The sequence below is a fragment of the Hypanus sabinus genome, chromosome 10 (assembly GCF_030144855.1).
Source record: "Hypanus sabinus isolate sHypSab1 chromosome 10, sHypSab1.hap1, whole genome shotgun sequence".
Classification (NCBI taxonomy): domain Eukaryota; kingdom Metazoa; phylum Chordata; class Chondrichthyes; order Myliobatiformes; family Dasyatidae; genus Hypanus; species Hypanus sabinus.
The window spans coordinates 63,892,328-63,914,708 of NC_082715.1; the positions used below are offsets into that span (position 1 = coordinate 63,892,328).

Genomic DNA, 22,381 nt, shown 5'->3' on the forward strand with positions numbered 1-22,381 from the left:
TTACACTCAGCAAATCTGGCATTCATTTCTCTTCAGCTATTCCTTTTGCTTTTAAATACTGCTCAATTCACTCAGCATACATCACTCAGTTATCTGTTGTGCAATTGTACACATCTGTCTTTCTGATGATACCAGCCATTTCTGCTTTTTTTTTTTACTATTTATGATTATTCTCACCTGGTACTCACTGTTTATGAACTGATAAATATCTTCCATTTTCTGCCTTTTTTAAACTCAGCCTACACTGCCCTTTCTGAAGAAGCATGTGCTGTGCTTCTTTTTAAACTTTAACATCTCGCTGCGCTGTTTTTTAACTCGAACATCACACTACGCTTCAACGGGTAGTTTATCATTGCAAGGTCATTTAGAACTTCCTTGTTGCCACTATTATGTTATGTAACTCTGAAACATAAAACTTTACTTCAGTGAGGTATGCACTTATGACATGATGGCATAATGTCGCATGCCATTCATGTACTTTTAGATATAACTGATAAAGAATTATGTGAATGTCAAAGAATGTTTAACCAAACAGAATAATTACAATATTACTCAAATATTACTGAAATATTTAATACTCAATACTCCTCATCTTTCTCTTAAATGGATGACCTCATTATTCTGAAACCATGCACCTAGTTCTTATTTTCCTATATCCACTTCTTAACAGCTCTCTTGTCGTCTCCATAGAACATTGTGTACTTCAAAATAATTCACCTCCATTCTTCCAAATTCCAGTGAACAAATCGGCAACCTGCTGGACATTTCCTTGGAACAAAGTAGTGAATGTTTTCTGAATTATTTTTGTTGCTGTATCCCTCCTGAAGTAAGGAAAGCACAGCCATATAAGGCCATAAGACAAAGGAGCAAAATTTAGGCTATTCAGCCCATCGAGTCTGCTCCACCATTCCATTATGGCTGACCCCAGATCCTACTCATCCCCATACACCTCCTTCTTGCCATATTCTTTGATGCCCTGACTGATCAGGCAACTATCAACTTCCACAGTCTGTGGCAGAGTATTCCACAGATTTACTATTCACTGGTTAAAACAATTCCTCCTTATTTCTGTTCCAAAGGGTCACCCCTCAATTTTGAGGCTGTGCCCTCTAGTTCTGGATACCCCCAGCATAGGAAGCATCCTTTCCACATCCACCCTATCCAGTCCTTTCAACATTCGGTAGGTTTCATTGAGATCCTCCGGCATTCTTTTAAATTCCTGTGAATACAGGCCCAAAGCTGCCAAACTTTGTTAACACCCTTCCTTCTGGAAATCATTCTCATGAACTTCCTCTGGACTCATCTGACAACATATCCTTTTTGAGATATTGGGTCCAAAACTGTTGGCAATTCTCCAACTGCGGCCTGTCTAGTGTCTTATAAAGGCTCAGCTTTATCTTATCTCCTCGCTTCCTGAAATAGACAGTGGGTGCAGGAGTAGGCTGTTCGGCCCTTCTAGCCAGCACCGCCATTCACTGTGATCATGGCTGATCATACACAATCTGTACCCCGTTCCTGCCCTCTCCCCATATCCCTGACGTAATATAAATGAAATGTAATATTCCCTGATACATCTTGTCTCAAGTATGTCCTACAGAGTTATAGTAAGACTTTGATACTTTTGTCTTCACACAATGAGCCACATTCTACTTGCCATCCTAATTATTTGTTATCTATTAGTTTTTCATGCATCAGGCTGAGCAGACCTCTCTATACCACAACATTCGCTTCATTTTATGGTCAGCTTTACTTCCAAAGAGGATATTATATTACACTTCAACCTCAATTTTGTTAAGTTTTCTTTTGTGTTATGCCAAGTATCAACTTCCATCTTGAGATAGGGCATACAATACTCACGAGCTATTTCAACTGAGATTTAGATAGCTTAATCCCTCTCACTCAGCTTCAGGTTCTAAACCTGAAGCAAAATCTTACTTATACTAATATATTTTAATTGTTTGTTCATATGTGATTTTGGTGTGAATGCACGCAAAGGAGATTACAGATCAGGAATTTGGAACAAAAAAAAAATCAACACTGGGATAAATTCAACTGATCATCAGATATATTGAAGCTAAAGGTCTAAGTTCTGGTTAAGACCCTGCAACAGGATAAGAGGGAAGAAGGAAGATTGCTGGTATATAGCAGTAAAATACGGTAGGTGAGGAGGCAGAGGCTGGTAGGTGGAATTAAGTGACAGGGCAGGATGGACAAATGGAACTAGGTGGAAGCAATGGGAATGGGAGAGGTGAAAATATGAGGAAGAAATCTAGCGGACTTCTGAGTTGGTTACCTTAAGTTAGAAAATACAATATTTATGCCATTGGGTTGTAGCTTCTCAAGAGGAATATAATAAATTGCTATTCCAGTTTGAGTTTGGCCTCCATGGAAGTGGAGAAGGTTAAGCACAGACAGGCTGGTATAGGAGTGGGAAAGAGAATTAAAATGTTATGCAACTAAAAGCTCAAAATAGCCATTGTGCACAGATGCTCCATTAAACAGTTCCCTAGTCTATACTTGGTTTCAGCAATGCAGTGGAGACTACATCATGAGTACTGAATGTTGTAGACCAGGTTGGGAGAGAAGTTGGTGAACTCTTGCCTCACTTGGATAGGCAATTGAGGTGCCTGTATTGTGGTGAAGGAGGAGGCGGTAGTACAGATGTTACCCCTCAACCATCAGGCTCTTGAACAAAAAGGGATAACTACATTCACCTGCCTATCCACACCAATGATCTCACTTTACAACATAGAACATAGAAATCTACAGCACTTTACAGGCCCTTTGGCCCACAATGTTATGCCAACCATGTAACCTACTCTAGAAACTGCCTAGAATTTCCCAACTGCAGAGCCCTCTATTTTTCTAAGGGCACTACATCTTGTTACTTCATGTTCTCATTATTTATTGCTATTTATTTTTATTTGCATTTGCACAATTTGTTGTCTTCTACACTCTACTTGATCTTTCATTAATTCTGTTATAGTGGCTATTCTATAGATTTGCTGAGTATGCCCACACTAAAATGAATCGCAAGGTTGTATATACTATATATATACTCCGATCATAAAATTTACTTTGAACTTTGAATTTTAAATTTTATTACCACTGCTTTATCGCCATCTTCTATATGTCGAAGAACAGAATGTAAGTTATCAATGTCAGTCCTCCTTTGCAACATCTATATTGCAGGTCCAAAAACTTTTCCTCTTTGTTTTGTTACCTATTAAGCTCATTTTAATTGAAGGTTATTATCTATTGATAATAATATTAAACTAACTTTCCTGTTGTGAATTGCTTAATTGTGTCACATCCTTCAGGTGAAACATTTATGTAATGACAATCACGTTGATGGCTGTTTGAATTTTCTCAGTTTGCACTTGAATTGGAATATATGTGTATTCAAGGAGGTGAGCAGTCTTTCAGGTAATCCATCAAGTTTGTAGCATGTAAGCATACCTCAGTAGTTATTATCAGCTCTTATAAATAGTAGTATTGGTTGTATTGAGAAGAAGAAACTTTTTCAGCTGTTTTGCAGACTTACAGATGACAGGAAAACAAAAGGAGGGACAAATCTGCAAGTAACTTTTGGATTGATTTAAACACAATAGGGCAGTGAAATTGGGGGAGCATCAGTTATCTTTATATAGTCTGGAGATGATAAAACAAAATCAAGGAGAAACAATGGGATATATACAAATAACCATCACAATCTGGAAAAAAAATCCAGATAAAATGCTGGAAATACTAAATAAATACAGAAAATGCTATAATCACTTTCTAGGCCAATCAACGTGTGTGGAATGAAAAATAAAATTAACATTTTAGTCCAAGACCTGAAAGAATAGGGAATGAAAGAAAGACATTTGGTTTTAAGCTGCAGGAAAGGTGGGGGAGCAATGAAAAGGAATTTATCTGTTAAGATGAGACTAGAATTGCCTTGGGGGCAACATTAGATTTATTTCTGGAGAACAAAGTGGAAGAACCTCCAGGAAGCAGTGAACACAAAATCGTTAAGTTTAAATAGTTATGGAAAACATCAAATATGCTAAAGGTATCCAGATGCAAGAGATAGCTAATTGCAAATGTAGAGTTAAGAAAGAGACTGTTTGGATACAGGCGGCCAAAAGATGATGAGAAGAATGATTTTGAAAATCAAAGCTCACCAGATGATTAAAAACATTAAGTTTGAGTGAAACAAAAAAAGAGACGGACACCAGGAGTGTCAAGAGAGGCAAGGTGCAGAGATGAATCATGGAACAGATAGATGGTGAAAGAACATAAATGGGTAATTAAGGAGAAAACTACGTCCGTTAGAAATATAAAAAAGTTGAAAGCAAGGTTGTGTAACAAGACAAGTACTTTGTATTTGGACACATGATCATTCTGCCAATGTCATGTTAAAGGAAGAGGTAGTAGAAAAATTAGATTAAAATGAGGACGTAATAAGAGATCAGTAATGCTCAGATGGGATGCATCATATAATGCTAACAGGTGAAAATACAAAGCCTTCAGCCACAGTCTTTTTCACAGTCACGGAGAACTGTTTTCCTTTAAAGGGAGAGAAATAATCTTGGTAATTTGGTATCAGAAGCAACAGTCCAGGATCAACTTAAATTGGTCTGCATTTAGTTCAAGTATTATTCATAGCTGAAGTGGAACTGAAAGGATAATTTCCCTATCAACAAAGGCCAATGGCCACACTGCAACAAGTGACTTGTGTGCACACAGTAATTTGCATGTAACTATGCTTCATTCTCTGCAAATTTGTGGAGAAATTACACTCCTTATATTGGTAGAAATTGTTGCAGTTTCTGTCAGAAGTGTTGTTTCCTCTGCTCTTAAAATTGACTTTATTTTCCAATAATTTAGTTTTCTTTGTGCTGCAGTATGGCCTGCTTTCATTACAAAACAAAAATTAGGGAAAAAAAACACAAATGCTGGAAATCTAAAATAAGGCATGTCAATTCCTCACAGCTTGAACAAGCCAGATTCATTCCTAACTTCTTGAACTTTCTGTGCGGAGTTTGTATGTTCTCCCCATGACCACAGGTTTTTTTTTTACTCTGGGTTCTTTGGCTTCCTGTTCCAATCCCAATATATAGGACCTGCTGGTTGGTTGGTGAGTTACTTAGCCACTGGTGTGCACTGAATGTTAGAATCTTGGGGCAATGGATTGCGATGAGAATAGGTTACAGGAAAAATTGGTGAGGGAATGGGATATCTCTATGAGGTGACCAATGAACTAAAATGGCCCTTCTCTGTGTTTTGGAGAAATTCACAAATATGGAAATATTCAGCATGTCAGTCATTTCATCAGATTATCAGGCAATCTAGAGAAAAATCTAATACTTCCATTCACAATAGTTGCTGCCTGCTTGTTGAGAATAGATGCTCTTAATTAACCGTCAATCAGAAAATAGATTAGTAAATGGTTAATGATAGCCAATATGGACTTGCTACAGAAAAAAAATGGCGTTAGCACTTGGATAGCAGAGAGTGAGCAGTTTCAAGTTCTTGGGTGTCTAGATCTCTGAGGATCTAACCTGGTCCCAACATATCGATGTAGTTACAAAGAAGGCAAGACAGCGGCTATACTTCATTAGGAGTTTGAAGAGATTTGGCATATCAACAAATACACTCAAAAACTTCTATAAACATACCATGGAGAGCATTCTGACAGGCTGCATTATTGTCTGGTAAAGAGAGGCTATTGCATAGGAGCAAAAGAAGCTGAAGAGGGTTGTACATTTAGTCAGCTCCATCTTGGGTACTAGCCTACAAAGTACCCAGGACATCTTCAAGGAGCGGCGTCTCAGAAAGGCAGTGACCATTATTAAGGACCTCCAGCACCCAGGGCATGCCCTTTTCTCACTGTTACCATCAGGTAGGAGGGACAGAAGCCTGAAGGCACACACTCAGCGATTCAGGAACAGCTTCTTCCCTTCTGCCATCTGATTCCTAAATGGACGTTGAGCCCTTGGACACTACCTCACTATTTTTAATATACAGTATTTCTGTTTTTTGTGTGTTTTTTAATCTATTCAAAATATGTATACTGTAATTTATTTACTTATTTATTATTTTTTAATTTAATTTATTTTTTTTCTCTTCTATATTATGTACTGCATTGAACTGCGGCTGCTAAGTTAACAAATTTCATGTTACATGCTGGTGATAATAAACTTGATTCTGATTCTGATCACTGAATATATCAAAAAAAATACCCCATATAATTTCTGGCTACTGTGACAGTCAAACTTGATTATATTTTGAAATAAAGACAATGAGGAATAACGTTATCTGTTGCATGGATTTACAAAGGGCATCTGATAGTGTGCCATACAGTATTAGTGTTAGCAGGGTTCAATCCAATTAGTTAAAAGGGGCAGTGGATACTAAACTAACAGAAAAAGCCAAGAATTTTACTGAGCAGCTGCTGTTATATTGGATAAAAGTAACCTATGGCATGTTGAAGGCCTTCTTAATTTTAGTAGTATTTTGACGAACTGAAATGGGTATGAAAACATAATTTATAACATAACATGAAGAGTTTACAGATGATACCAAAACTCAGAAATGTAGAGAACTGTGAACTGGGTAGCAACAAATCTCACGAGAAGTTTAGATTAACTGCTTAACTGGGCAGAAATATTGAAGCTGAAATTCAATGTGAAGTGTAATATTGTGTATGTTCAAATAAAAAATAGGCATACAGATGGTTTAATGTTTTGAAGGGAGAGCAGGATCTGATAGACCTGAAGGTTCCACTATACACGTGGTCAATGCAGGCAGAACGAGCTAATCAAGATACCAATGAAATATCCTGAATCCTTGACTTGACAGAGATACTGGTTTCATAAATAAGGAGGAGATATATGATGCCTGAGGAGTTTTAAAAATGGATAAATCTCCAGGGCCAGATGAAATTTGTCTCAGGTTGCTATAAAAAGCAAGAAAGACACTACTGGTACTCTGTAAGAGATTTTTGAATCAACTCTGGCCACAAGTGAGTTACCAAATAACTGGAAGATTGAAAAATGCCACTTTCAAGAATGGCAGCAGAGAAAAGCCTGATAATTACACACCTATGAGTCTAACATCAGTAGGAGTGAAGTTATTGGAAAAATCAGAAGGACGAGATTCAGTTAGATGAAGGGTTTTTATTTCATTTCTGGTGAAGGGTCTCAGACCAAAATGTTGGCTAATTATTCATTTCCATAGATGCTGCCTGACCTGCTGGGTCCTGCTGGGTTCCTCCAGCACTCTTGTGTGGCTTGCACTGGATTTCCAGTAGCTGCAGAGTCTCTTGAGCTTAAGATTCAGTTCCACATGGGACACTAGTCCAAACATTTGCGGCCCAGATAAGTTGCTATCTTAGATCCAAAATTGATGCACTAGGAGTTTTGTGACCAGTAGTGTTCCACAGAGGTCAGGGCTGGGACTCTTGTTGTTCATAACATAGAAGGATAAATTGGATATGGAGTTAGGAGCCATGGTCAGTAAGTTCTAGATAGTGTAAATGGTTGTCATAGGCTACAGAGCTATATGTTGGTAGCACTGCAGCATTGCAGTTAGTGCATTCACTTTACAGCACTGATTGATACTCGATTCATGCCACTTTTTTTTTCCAGAAATATAAAATGTAAAAGAGTGGTAAGAGTGGATATCAGGCCACTGGGAAATGGTGCTAAATAGGTAATGATGGGCAAAAAAGAAATGGCAGACAATTTTGAAATTTATTTTACTACAGCCTTCACTGTGGAAGACACCAACAGTATGCCAGAAATTCAAGAGTATAAGGTGCTAAAGTGAATGTAGTCATTATCACTAAGGTGAAGTTGAGAAAGTGCTTGGGAAGCTGAAAGGTCTGGAGGTAGATAAGTCTGCAGGGCCAAGTGGATTACACCCCAGGTTCTGAGAGAGATTGTAGATTCATTAGTAATGATCTTTCAAGAATCAATAGATGCTGGAATGATTCCAGAGGACTGGAAATTTGCAAATATCCCACCACTCTTTAAGATGGGAGGAAGGCAAAAGAGAAAAAAATATAGATCAGTTAGCCTCTTTTCTGTGGTTGAGGAGTCCATGATCACAGATAAGGATTCAGGGTACTTGGAAGGGCATGATAAAAGTAGGCTGAAATCAGCATGGTTTCCTTAGTAGAAAGTCTTGGCTGACAAACCTGTTGGAATTCTTTCAGGAAATAACAGGCAGGATGGACAAAGGAGAGTCAGTAGATGTTGTTTATTTGGATTTTCAGAAGGCCTTCAACAAGGACACTAACATGGAGAGAATATTGTCTGAGTGGTAGGAAGAAAAGAGAGAAATAAAGAGGGCACTTTCTTGTTGGCTGCCTGGGACTAGAGGTGTTCCGCAAGGGTTGGTGCTGGGACCATTTCTTTTTATGTTATATGTCAATGATTTGCATGATGGAATTGACAACTATGTGGCCTATCCTGCAGCTGTACAAAGATAGGTGGAAGGGCAGGTAGAGTTGAAGAAGCAGGGAGTCTGCAGAAGGACTCAGACAAATTAGGTGAATGCGCACAAACGTAGCAGATGGAATAAAGTGTCCAAAAGTGCATAGCTGTGCATTTTAGTAGAAGGATCAATGGCATAGACTATTTTCTAAAAGGGAAGCAAATCCAAAAATCAGAGGTGCAAAGAGACTTGGGAGTCCTTGTGCAAGATTCCATAAAGGTTCATTTTCAAGTTGAGACAATGGCAGAAAAGATAAATGTAATGTTAGCATTCATTTTGAGAGCACTAGAATTTAAGAACAAGGATGGTAAATTGAAGCTTTATAAAGCACTGGTCAGACAGCACTTGGAGTATTGTCAGCAATTTTAGGCCTCTTATCTAAGAAAGGATGTGCTGACACTGGAGAAGTTCCAGAGGAGGTTCATGAGAATGATCCCGGGGATGAAAGGCTGAACATGTGAGGAGCATTTGATGGTTCTGAGCCGGTTTAGAAGAATGAGAGGGGATCACTTTTGATAACTATCGAATATTGAAAGTCATAGATAGAGTGGACATGGAGAGGATGTTTCCTAAAGTGGGGGAGTATAGGACTAGAGAGCACATCCTTAGAATACAAGGATGTCCTTTTAGAGCAGAGATTAGGAGAAACTTCTTGAGCCAGAGGGTAATGAATCTGTGAAATTCTTGATTAGTAAGGGCATCAAAGGTTATGAGGAAAAGCCAGGAGAATGCAGCTGAGAGGGATAATAAATCAGCTGTGATTGAATGGCCGAGCTTACTCAATGTGATTGAATGGCCGAGCGAAGGCCATAATAGGCCTTATGGCTCTATTCTGCTCCCATGTCTTATGCTCTCCCCTTGAATGCATGGGCTTGCTCCAGGTGCTCCAGTTTCCTCCCACGTTTTGAAGATGTATGATTAGGGTTTGCAGTAGTAAATTGTCAACATGCTATGTTGGTGCTGGAAGCTTTGCGACACCTGCATACTGCCACCAGTAGATTCCTCAATGACCTAATTTAATGTTAAATGATGCCTTTGCCTGTATGCTTTGATCTACATGTGACAGAAAAAACAAGCTTTACCTTTTAATCTCTGGGTGAAACCGGCTAAAAATTGGGCTAAGGGTTAATGGTTAGTACAACACTTGCAGTACCAGCGGCCTGGATTCATTTACTGCCACTACCTGAAATGAGTTGGTATGTCTTCCCCATGACCATGCGGGTTTTCTCCAGCTGCTCCGGTTTACTCCCACGGTTCAAAGACATAGCGCTTAGAAGGTTAAATGGTTTTTGTAAATTGTCCCGGGATTAAATCAGGGTTTACTGGGCAGCATGGCTCAAAGGGCCTAAAGGACCTACTCTGTGTTGTATCTCAATAAATAAATAAATCGATGCTAGATGGAGTTCACTCCTGATAAATGTGAAGTGATGCATTTTGGGAGGATTAATGAAACTAGGACACACATCAGTAAAGTCCTATGGAGTATTGAGGAACAGAAGGACCTTGGGTAGAAGTCAAAAGATCCTTGAAGGTGCCAATACAGTAGTTAAGGCATATGAGATGCTGTCCATCATTAGTTGGGACTTCGAGTAAACTAACAGGGAGGTTATGCTGCAACTTTCTAAAATCTTGTTTGGATCTCAGCTGGAGTACTGTGTGCAGTTTTGGTCACCACACTGTAGCAGTGATCCAATTGTGCTGGAGAGGATGCTGAGGCAATTCACCAGGATGTTACTTGGGATGGAGTAGTTTACTTATGAGTAGAGACTAGAGAAGACTGTTTTCCCTGGAGTGAAAGAAATTGGGAGAGAACATGATTGTTATATATAAAACTATGGTGCATACATATAACCAAATAGCGGTAACAATTACAGCATGGAAACAGGCCATCTTGGCCCTTCTAGTCCGTGCCGAACTTTTACTCTCACCTAGTCCCACTGACCCGCACTCAGCCCATAACCCTCTATTCCTTTCCTGTCCATATAACCTATCCAATTTTTTTTTTTAATGACAAAATCGAACCTGCCTCTACCACTTCTACTGGAAGCTCATTCCACACAGCTATCACTCTGAGTAAAGAAGCTCCCCCTCATGTTACCCCTAAACTTTTGCCCCTTAATTCTCAACTCATGTCCTCAATTTGAATCTCCCCTACTCTCAATGGAAAAAGCCTATCCATGTCAACTCTATCCCCCTCATAATTTTAAATACCTCTATCAAGTCCCCCCTCAACCTTCTACACTCCAAAGAATGAAGACCTAACTTGTCCAACCTTTCTCTGTAACTTAGGTGCTGAAAACCAGGTAACATTCTAGTAAATCTCCTCTGTACTCTCTCTATTTTGTTGACATCTTTCCTATAATTCGGTGACCAGATAGAGTAGATTGCGGGAAACTATTCCTCATTTCAGAGATAGATAAAGCTAGATGACTTAAATTCAGGGTAAGGAGTAAGAGAGATTTAGAGGGTTACAAATACTGCCTAGGAAAATGGTGGAACCAAGGGTGGTGGACAGTGTTTCAGAAGTCTGTAGATGAGCACCAATTCTCTGAACCTACAGAAAGCTCTGAGTACCAAGTTTGGGAAGATGGGATTAGTTACTGGTTGGTGGGGATGTGATTATTCAAATGGCCAGTTCCCATCCTGCATTGTTCCATGAATCAATTGGGAACTGAGTCAGAATGAAGCAGCTTTAAGTAGAATGCTGCTGTAATCTTGAATCTGTTGCCTGAAAGACGGATGAAGCAGCTTTCAAAAGGGGATTGAAATCATCATTGATTAAAAAAATATGTGGAGAGCCAAGGAGGAAATAAGCAAGGCATTGAGACCATTGGATAGTATTCTTAAAGAGCCAACGTTGGCTAACTGTTCTATCACAAGATGGGAGTTAAAAGGGGTGAATTTGACACTGACAGGGATGCATAGCACAATAATTCCATTTGGCTACATTAGAAGGATATGCCTAATGTTCAATTCTTTTGAAGGCAATGTAGCTGAATATCAGACTGAATGTACAACAGACGTTGATGCAATACTGCCTTTTTGCTCCTCCTTGTCCATGTCCAATTTCATCCCTTCTGATTTTGTATAGTATCACCAGTTGTGTTTGAGACAGGAGACAGATTAAAACTCCACTGGTACTGACTACTATGATGTTGATTAAATTCCACCCACATTGAGAAAAATAATGATCGAGTCAACAATCTGGATTTTATTTTACGTGACCTGATAATGTTACACTGTCTCATGACAACTCCTTAATATCCAACTTTTATAACAAAGCATCACTGTGTGCTTCTCAAGTTAGCACGACATTTACTCAAGGCATACTTCAAGAATTTTCAATTAGCCTTAGCAGAAGTCCTAATTTTTTGAAGAAATCAAACTGTATCTTCAGAACTATAGATCTGAAATTAGTAAATGTCATCAGCTGGATTTCAGTGAGATATTTCTGGCAGTCCTCCCTGCCTTTAAAACAGAGTGCAGCGCAATTATATCCATCGCAAGATAGTTCCTGTCCTTGTGAATGATTTTGCAACAGCTCCTCTTTATACACTTTGAATTGAAACTGATTTCGAGATTACATGCAAAAAGAAGGCAGAATGTGCAACAAGGATGTTTTAAAAAAATGCTCTTTTAAAAATATCTACTTCTTGCCTGAAGTAGGATATTTTAGGTAATACCACCCATCTTTTGAATTGAAAAAATACTGGTGGGTTTAAAGTATTATGCCCAAAATTTTAAATAACCTGATCTCTGTTTCTAATATCAATGTTCTTTTATTTGTGAAGTTAATTTTTCTCTCATGTCTTTCAATGAAACTGCCAAAAATAATATTTTAAGATTTCTGCCCCATGATCCATCATAAGAAAAAAAACTTAGAACTATTATTATGCCCTATAATATGTAAAATCATCCACATGCTTCAGTGCAGAAGGAAAAGGTTTTCAGTATGTGAACAAAAGGAAAGATCAAACGGATTGGATTTATGAAGATCATTGAATTAGAGCAATGGAGTTAGCAAATGTTAAGGTTTAGTTCTGTTATCTATATGTATCCAAAATATGAAGGCTGTGTTCCTAAGGATGAATTTGGTAAAGAGTAGTTGCAAAGTAGACAATAATGAGAGGAATTGGAGGGTCTGTGGTTGACTTAAGAGCTGAAGTGGATTTCATAAACAGGAGTGAGTGGGTGGCAAGGCTTCATTTATAGTTATCCGTAAGGCAAAGAACACAAAACTGATATCTTGAAGATGGAAAGTTTTGGAGTAGATGTTCAATCCATCACTTGTCAAGAAAGTTTTAAAATATTTGCAACTTGGGAAGTGTAAATATTGGAAACATTGAAGAAATAATTTCAGTATTTCAGAAGCAATGGATGAGTTGGAGGTGAAGGCAATGAAGTCGCTGAGACAATTTTGGTAAGAGAGGGTGGATTTTGGTTAAGATGAGCTTAAATTTAAATAGAATTTTGAGATCTCACCTTGCTAAGTGGTTATGAAGTGGTATGGAATTAAAGAATATAAAATGACAGTTTTGCTGAAAGCTGAGCAGAGTGATTTTGACCATGCAATTAACAACTTAAAGCATGTTCCAACTTGCCTAATCTTTAATATTAGTTCAGCAGTAGAGAATCCACTGGTGTATGTTATATTTTTTTTCTGGTGAGATAAAGTAGTGGAGTGCTCATCAAACTTAAAGAAATCCTGCAGGAAATTAGAAAATAATTCCTTATTTTTTGAATCGACTATTAACACAAAGGATTCACAAGATGGCCACGTGAAGTGAGACTTCCTGCACTTTACCTCACAGGTGCACTCTGTACTCGTTCATCAAGTCATTTCCTTTTCCAAAAGTCATCATCACCTAAGTGACTGATACAACTTGCTGTTTTAGAATTTGTACAATTTTCTGCTGAAAGGATTCCTCTTTTTAGTTAGATCCTTGTGGGAGGAGTTTCATTGCATCAGTCTGGGCTTGCTGATTTAGAGATGGATTTTACAGATGGTTGAACCTCAGATTCATAAGTTAGAGTGATTTATTGGCCTCATTTGTAAGGTGAAATAAAAAAAATAGAATAGTCCTTAGTGATTATGATTATATGAATCCAGTACTTTCATCTTATTGAAGTTTTGCTGTTAATTTGTTTTGCATTGTCTGTTATGTGAGTGTTCATTATGTAATAGGATATCAGACTTCATTGTGCCTTTTCCCTAATTCCATCCTTTCATTCATTTTATCAGTCCTTCAGTTTTACTGACTGTATAAATCTTTGATTCTCAGTTTTTATGGTTGCTTATATTATTTTTTCTGCTTTTATATCTAATTTCTTTACTGTTATTTGTTTCTTCGATCTTTATTCTTCTCGTATTTCATTATCCTCAGTCGCTAAGTTTGTACAGCTCTTTACCCCTGTGCTCATTTTTCACTCTTTTTCCTGCACTCAGTTAACAGTAGAGACACAACATTAAAAACGGGCATGGGAGAAATTGAGTGAAATAATGTTTTTTCTTATTCTTCACTTTAATGTTAACGTTAAAGTATAAAAAATGAAAACTTGAAATTAATGGAATAAAATGTTAAATGTTAAATAAATTAAAATGCTAGTCTCATGATGCAAAAGTAAAAGGAAGGGTATAATGCAGCACTTGCAAATACAGATTTCAAACAGAAGCAGAAACAAAATCCATTGAAGAAATATATAAAAAGCACAAAAAAATCTGTTACTATTTTACTTGCATTCTACTGCGCAATATGGATATACTTGTGTGTACCAGCTGCCACATGTGAATGCTGGTATGCATATTTAATGCACGACATTTACATGCAATACTTTATAACTATTGTCGTGCATGCTTTTGAACGGTTGTGCCTTTATGCCATTTTAAACTGCATGTTTGTCAAAATTTTACATTTTAACTATTTGACAGATATGCATACAGAATAGTTCTGTGATACTTTGAGAAACAGATGGTCAGATTATTATCTCAAAAGATAAGATATTGGAGAGCTGTTAGAATTTGATGATTCTTTTCACAGGAGGGCGGAGGAGGTGTAGTTATGGTCATGTTTTGCATGGAAATTCATTGTTGCCCTGTAGAAAGAGCCTGTAACATCATAGGCAGCCTGTGACAATTAATGAATTAAGTGTGCTTGTGCACTTTGAAGCCCTGGTGATAATGAGATGTAGAGGAGGTGAACGTGATTTCTTATGGGTACATTACAACTTTCTGAACTCTTCAGTAGACAGTAGATTCTGTGCTACAAAAAGGAATTAATAATCAGCATTTGTATTTTGGCAACAGAATATTTGGTAATTTTGAATTTAGGCAAAGGTAAAATTGCATAATCATTGAATGTTATAACATTGACAGTATAACCAGGATTATCCTGTACATGAGCCACCTACTCTAACCCCCACTCTCTTGATTTTCCCTACCTTTGTAACCTTTATTATTTCTTTTGTTTCACAACAGTTATCCAATTCTCCTAAAAATAATGATGTGGTTTGATTCAGCAGTGATTTGCAAAATATAAGTCCAAATCTGAACCACCCTCTGTGCAACTCCCTGGCAACACCTAATGAACCTACAATTCCATTGCTTTTATTCACATAGCTATAGGGAAGGAGCAGGGAGGTGGGACTAATTGCATAGACCTATCAAAGAGATAGCAAATGCATGATGAGTCCTTTCTGTGTTGTGTGATTCAGTGATTTTTCTCTCCTTCCTGAAATGTAAATCCCTAAATAAAATGGACATTTCTCTTACCCCATCACCCAATCCCCACCCAGTACTGTTTAACTAACATTTTGTATAATCCAAACACAGCTTTTATATATTTAAACTATGGATTCTATTTTTGTTGTCATTTGGAATGGATTGTATATTTGTTTAATGAGGATCCTCTACTTCATTAAATATTCAGCTACTTAATTTGTCTTTTCTCATCAATTTCATAGTTTTGAGAAGTACTATTTATGCTTTTGTCACTCATCTACAGCAAGCTTATTTTGGTATTCTTTCAAGAGCTCTCTCCAGCAATTTGTCATCCTCCCATATTGGTGTCATCATTCTGTAATAATGGTCTTTCTCTCAAATATCCAGCTCATTGATGTACTTGGTAAACAAGAGTGGGCCCAATACAGCTTGTTATGAAGCAATGTGAGGAGGGACTTCAACTGCTCCTTTTGCTTATCCTTCATCCCTCCCATCTGACACCACACCTAAGAACGGGAGAGAATGAAGTGTGAGTTTTGCTATTGTTAGCAAAACTTTATACTAACTGGTCCCACATGCAATGGCTCTTGTGTAGTTAGATACCCAGTTCTGGAGATGTTGCATAATATGTAGCTGAGTCATAGTTCGCAATATTTTGCCTACTGCGCAGGTTTCCCAGAGTTCAGGTAGTGTTTGAGGTGGTGCACCTGACTGAGGGGTGATAGTATTTTACAGTTCAGCTTTTGGTCCAGAGAAAACAATACTCTTGCAAGTTTGTGACTTGTTCCTAGGTTCTAAAATAGCTATGTCTACCTGCCCTACTTCCTCCCAACTGTTAGTTTGCTGTCTCTGCCAGTTGCATGTTTTGCCAAATGTATAATGTTTACCAACTGCCAGGGACAGTTCCCACCAATTATTGGATGTATTTATCATCTATTGGCCTACTGTCCGATATATAATCACCCTATCAATCTCACTGGTTGATGGATGGGAATGGAAAAGAAAAAAAATTGAAACAGAGGTCTTTCCTTTATATTCAGCAGGATTCTGCATTAATAGGGCTTCCAGCACTCCCGCCCACCAACAGGCAGTTGTTCCTCTCCCCATCCTACCACCTCATCTGTAAATGTTAGGCTTTTCTTTTGGTCCATGTAAACATTTTAGCTCGATCCTGTGCATCCTGTTTTCTAATTATCTCGTTTCATCTTCATTGTTCTTTTTTGGCCAGAATATCTTTCGCTACAATGCCAACAACTTATATACACATTTCTTAATTTGTTGTTTGTATTATGCTTAATAACAATTCATACAACCCATACCTTTGGCCAAGCAATGTCTGTCAAAAATTCCACACTAATTGGAATTCAGTTTCTCATGTTCTCCAAATGCTTCACAATTTTAATTTAGAATTTCTTAACTCATGCAGTATACTGAAAACAAAATCCATGTTTGGTTATAAAACTTTTTAATTTATCTTTATTTCTGTTGTTAAGGGGCTCCCAGTTATAGGTATGCACTGATGGTTATAAGTAAGCAAAGTATAACATGTTAGCTAATTTTTAGAGTTCCCATATATTTTCAGAAACTTTCCTCTACTTACTTGGATGCCAATCATCAAAATGCACTGATAAGCTCATTTTGCCTTACGTAGCATCGTTGTTATTTTAATACCCTTTACCAGCCAGTAGATGGATATTTCTATTGTTCTATAATATATCTGTTCACTGAAAGGAAAAGAGAAGAATCAGGGCAGTTCAATTATTCCTGTTCTCTGCGCTTCATCTCTCATCTTTGCAGGCCCAACCCATCCTCAGTTGAACACTTATGCCAACTCCCATCCCTGCTGTAAATCCTTACAATTTACATGGCCATTATCTTGCTATTCTTGAATTTGTAGAGAATTATTCAATTGTGATCTTTGATATTTGCCAACTTGACATTAATCGACTGTACCAAAAGTCAAGAAAGAGCAAAGCAATTGCCCTAGTATCCTGGTAAATATGTATAAGTAATCAATATCACTGCAGATTTGTGGTTCATGTATCTCATTTTTGTCTCGAGGATCTAGCTTTGCTCTGCATGGCTGTGGCAATCCCTGAGATGCATGACTGACTGCATTTTAGAAATACATCATTGATGTTAAAGTGCTTTGGGATATCCAGGGTTTGTGAAGTGTGCTGTATAAATACAAGCCTTTTCCTATCTTATAAGGATAGATCAAAAGTTGAAATGAACTGGAATTAGAATCCAGTGAATCAAGAATACTGTTGCGTGGATGCTGGTCTTGGTCTTAAGATAATGTTGTTAGCAGGAAGTGAGGATTGAAGGAGGTAAAGCTGTCCACATTTTCAGTATTAGTGACGTAGTTGGATTAAGTTTTAAGAGGATATTTTGAGGAGATTTCTGTTTTGAAAGACATCCTGGTCAGCAGCCTTCAACGTGGAGTGCAATAGTGATTTCCTGTTTGGAAAAAAAAGAGTAAACTGTGCAGCATGCATTACTGGATTTGAAACAAAATCTCCAATCAAGGAAACTGAAGAGAATAGAAGAAAATGAAATTCATTGAAGAAATTAGAATAATATCTGAAAAGAATAGGATATATTTTAATTTAGCTACCAACCAGTATATCTTTGTAAATTGGGAGGAAACCATAGCACAGAGAGGAAACCCAAGTGGTCACAGGGAGAACATAACCAAATTCCTTACAGGCAACGGCAGGGAATGAATTCAGCTCACTAGTACTGTAAAGTGTTGTGCTAACCATGGCGTTACTATGCCGCCCTATATGGGGATCATGACTCATTATGCAAAGCTAATGGTGTTGTCTTGGTAGCAGTTGGAGAGGGAGATGCTCTATGCAGTTTTGTGGTAGAAGTGTACTCAATAGATTGAATGCCATTCTTTCATTCCACGTTGAAGAAACAGCAGGAAAAATTGGGCAACGCTCATCTCTCTGACGCTTGCAATAAAATATCATAATTCCATAAGACATTGGTGCAGGATTATGCCATTTGGCCCATCGAGTCTGCTCTGCACATTCATCATAGCTGACCTATTTTTCCTCTCCTGATCTCTTGCTTTCCCCCATTTCCCTTCATGCCCTGAGCAATCAAGAATCTGTCAACCTCTGCCTTAAATATACAGAAAGCCTTGGCTTCCACAGAGCCTGTGACAAAGAATTCCACAAATACTTCACTCTCTGACTAAAGAAATTCCATCTCATCTCCAAAAGGTTGTCCCTCTATTCTGAGCCTGTATCCTCCGGCCTTAGACTCTCTCACCACAGGAAAAATCCTCTCCAGATCCACTCTGTTGAGGCCTTTCTCATTTGATAGGTTCGATAATGGAAAAAAGAACACATCTGATGTCTGGAATATTTAATGTAATACAAAGGATAGTTAAAATACAATATAATAAACAATATGAAGGAAAGAAAGGTTCAAAGGTACAATCTAATGTCAGAGAAATGTATACAACATACATCCTGAAATGCTTTTTCTTTGTACTCATCCACAAAAACAGAGGAGTTCCCCAAAAAATGAATGACAGTTAGAAGTTAAAACCCCAAAGTCCACCCCGCGAGCTTCCCCCTCCAGCACGTAAGTGGTAATGGTCAACAATCCCCCCACACCAGCAAAAAAAAGCATCCGCACCCGTCAACAAGCACTCAAGTGTGAGCAAAACAACAGCAAAGACACAGATTTGCAGTTACCCCAAAGACTTACGCATTTCACCCAGAATTTGACGTATTGCAGGTTCTCTCGCTCCCTAATAAGGGAGAAAGAGATGCCTCATATGTTCTAACGAAAGTTGCCTTTTCCTTTCTGAGTGGTATAGCTTGCGATGGGCAGTAGTGTTTCTGAGTAACATTTGTGTTGCTGTGGGACCATTTAAACATAAAGCAATTATCATACAGGGCCTTCTTTGTTTCCTAAGCACTGAATAAAACAGAAAAAAGGACTTAGTCTTTTTAAGTTCAAGTTCCAGTTTATTGTCATTTGACTGCACATATACAACCAAATGAAACAAAGTTCCTCTGATGACATTGCACCAACAAAACATATAACGCACACTACACGTAAAGCAAAATATTACCATAAATAAGCTAATAAAATATAATTCCAAAGGCATGCAGCACAGGTAAACAGTAGAGTATACAGTAAACAGCTCGCTGACCTGGTGACAAGACCTCGGTGGTGGCAGGGTATTCATTTGTCTCACAGCCTGAGGGAAGAGGCTGTTACACAGTCTGGCATTCCTTGCCCTGATGTTTCTGTACCTTCCTCCTGATGGTAGTGGGTCAAAGAGATTGTGGGATTGCTATGAGCCCTTCATGCTCCTGGTAAATGTCACAAATAGGGTGGAGGGAGACCCCAGTGGTTCTCTTAGCAGTTTTAACTATACTCTGTAGGGTCTTGTCTGGTCTGATGCTTTGCAGCTTCCATACCACACAATGATGCAGACAGACAGGACCCTCTCAATGGTGCTCCTGTAGAAAGTAGTTAGAATGGGGACTTTTAATTGTTTAAAGTAGTTTAGGCAAGTTTACAAAAGGCCAGTGTCTTTATACATAATTCATAAAAAATGAACTTATTAAAAATAATGACTTTACCTTTGCAACTGAAACATCTTGCACGTGCTTCTCTTATATCTGTTGCAAATGTTTTCTGGTCAAGTCAGGTCAAAGTGAACTAATATGATTGAGACTTTCCACATTTTCTCCTCTGGGGAGAGCTTTTTTTTCTGTTTTATGAGACCCAAGCTTAGCTTTCTCATTTATACTACTCATCAATACAAAACTGATTTGATGCTGAGCTATATAATAATAAGCCTTTCATCAGCCAGGACTGACACTTGCCTTGTAATTAAGGCCTTGATAGTTGTGTTGATGGGAAATGAAAGAAAATGGCCTTGTTCTCATTCCAGAGAATGATTGCTGGTTCTGGTACTCACCTGAATTTGACCCATTCTGCATTGTGAACATGATTGCTGAAGTGTAAGTAATTGCAACACCGGCAGATGACATTTTCACAAAGCATACTTCCCACTTTTCTAAAGGGAATTCACAGAATATCTGTCTGTGAAGCTAATCAAATGTGTATTTTAAAAACGCCAGTTTAAACAGACTGGCAAAATTGCGGACAAACACTAAAATTTTCTTTATAAACTTTTATGTGAAAGCAACAATCTAACGTTAAATTTTTAATTTTTTACAAAAATATTGATCCTTATAATTGGTGACAACAAACATACTTCCTAAGGTAGTTTATTAAACACTCTTGAATGGAAGGAAATAGCTTAAAAAATCATTGACATTTTGGATAAGTAAATAAAAAATACAAACTATTAAAGCAGCTGCCAGTAATGAAGGTTGGGAGAAGGAGCACCACAAGCAGTTTTCAATCCTCCAGCCTTCTCCTAACTTTACCAAGCCTCAGTTGTAAGAAGTTGTTGCTAAAATAAACAATGCTTGTCAGATCACAGATACATTTCTGCAGCTGCTGGCCTAGGTGCTGAAGAGAGCGCTCACTGCGACTGGGGAAACAGAAAAAGGTTCTCAGCAGCTGCAGGAGCCAGAAAAAAAACAACAAATGAGCAAAACCATGAGGCCAGTTCTATTCTAATGGAGAATGGAAGCATTCTTTCCCCAGAATTTGCAAATATTGTGACATTAGCAGCCAGTCCTGGGAGTTGCCTGTTCTGCGATTTGTATGGTAGACAGGTGGGTGGTCTTATGTGCACTTTGAATAAAAGAATAATGCTGAGATTTTATAGGAAATATTGACTAAATGGGTATGTACCTTGAATGTGAAGATAAAAGTAGAAATGTGGAAAGTGCAAAACTTGAATATTTATTTGTGGAACCTAAAATGAGATTGTTTTGCTTTGTTTATTTAAAAATAAATCTCATATGATGTACCAGGTACTGTGCGCTACATCAGTGAGGTTAAAATAATGTTTAGCAGCAAATTTGTTTCTTTGAAATTCTCTGTGGTGCCTTTTGAGCTATTAGGAGATTTATGGTAGAACAGCTCTCCAGTGGATGCTGATTTTAGCTGATTATAAACATCGTGCCAGGCCCCCAAGGGTCCCTTCATTTTCCTGACACACTTGACTGCTGCCCCATTAACACTTCGTCTGTTATTGCAATATACCAATTTTAATTAGTATCATTGAATTTGGAGATTGACATGAAAATAATGCCATATATATTTTTTGGTTACAAAAAATATGAGACTTCTCTTACAGCCATCCTTCTTTGTTGTAAACAAAAGAAGTAAATAGGTGTATTTTTATTTCTCTTCTTAAAACACATCATTTCCCTGGTTTAGATGTTATCTCACATTTTCCACAGAAAATGAACCTAGAGGAACACTGGTGAATCGGTATTTGTGGACTCACAGCGGCCGTGACTGGCTCAGAAGGGCAAAGCGTGGACCAAAGAAAAATCACGCCACTGAACAACTTCAGGTACAGAATCATCAAATGAAAGCCTTATATGGAGACTTCAAGCTTTCTTCATTGCCCTAGTATTTTTCTCTTTCTAAAATATTGCTAACTACTGTGAGATTATTTGTAAGCTCTTCCATTGAGTCCTCTTGGCAATAAAGGATCTGTATTATTTTTGCATTCACTGCCACTAGGTGATTCATGGGTAAAAAGCCCCATTTGCCGTTCGACTAGGTGATGCATGTGCTGTTGCACTTGTTTAAAAAAATCACACAAATAAGTAGAATGAGCCTTTACAGAATAACGCAGTGCCGATAATAAATGACGCTAGATAAATTGTAAAGTCAGAACAAGATGGGAAGGGGATAAATCATATGCCTATCTATCTAGGTTTCCGTTTTTTAATCAACAGAAACTGTGCAATGATGGACTAGCTGCTTTCAAAGGCTGTAGACATTCAAAGTACTACCTAATTTTTGGAAATAATCTCGATGTAATTTTTCAGTTGTTGGTTCTTTATTTTCAGTTATAATCTGATGAAAATTTTAATACAATGCTTCAAAAAATAATTGATGCACTTTTTGTGTAATTGATTGATGCTTATAATAGAATATTTTTTAAAAAATTAGAAAATAAATTTCAGGAAAATTGTAATATATACATTATATCAGCAACTAAATAGTTAACAGAAATAACACTCGTGCATGAAAAGGCAATGTAGTGTTTCT

The 22,381-nt window shown here is 37.7% G+C and overlaps 1 protein-coding gene across 1 annotated transcript in view; it reads left to right on the forward strand.

Moving 5' to 3' along the window:
- The window catches only part of LOC132400716 (myelin transcription factor 1-like protein), a 450,971-nt gene that overhangs the window by 65,895 nt on the left and 362,695 nt on the right, over positions 1–22,381 (forward strand). The window contains exon 2 of the mRNA XM_059981999.1: positions 21,559–21,674. The gene's annotated coding sequence lies outside the window, so the exon portion shown is untranslated. The remainder of the gene's footprint in view (positions 1–21,558; positions 21,675–22,381) is intronic.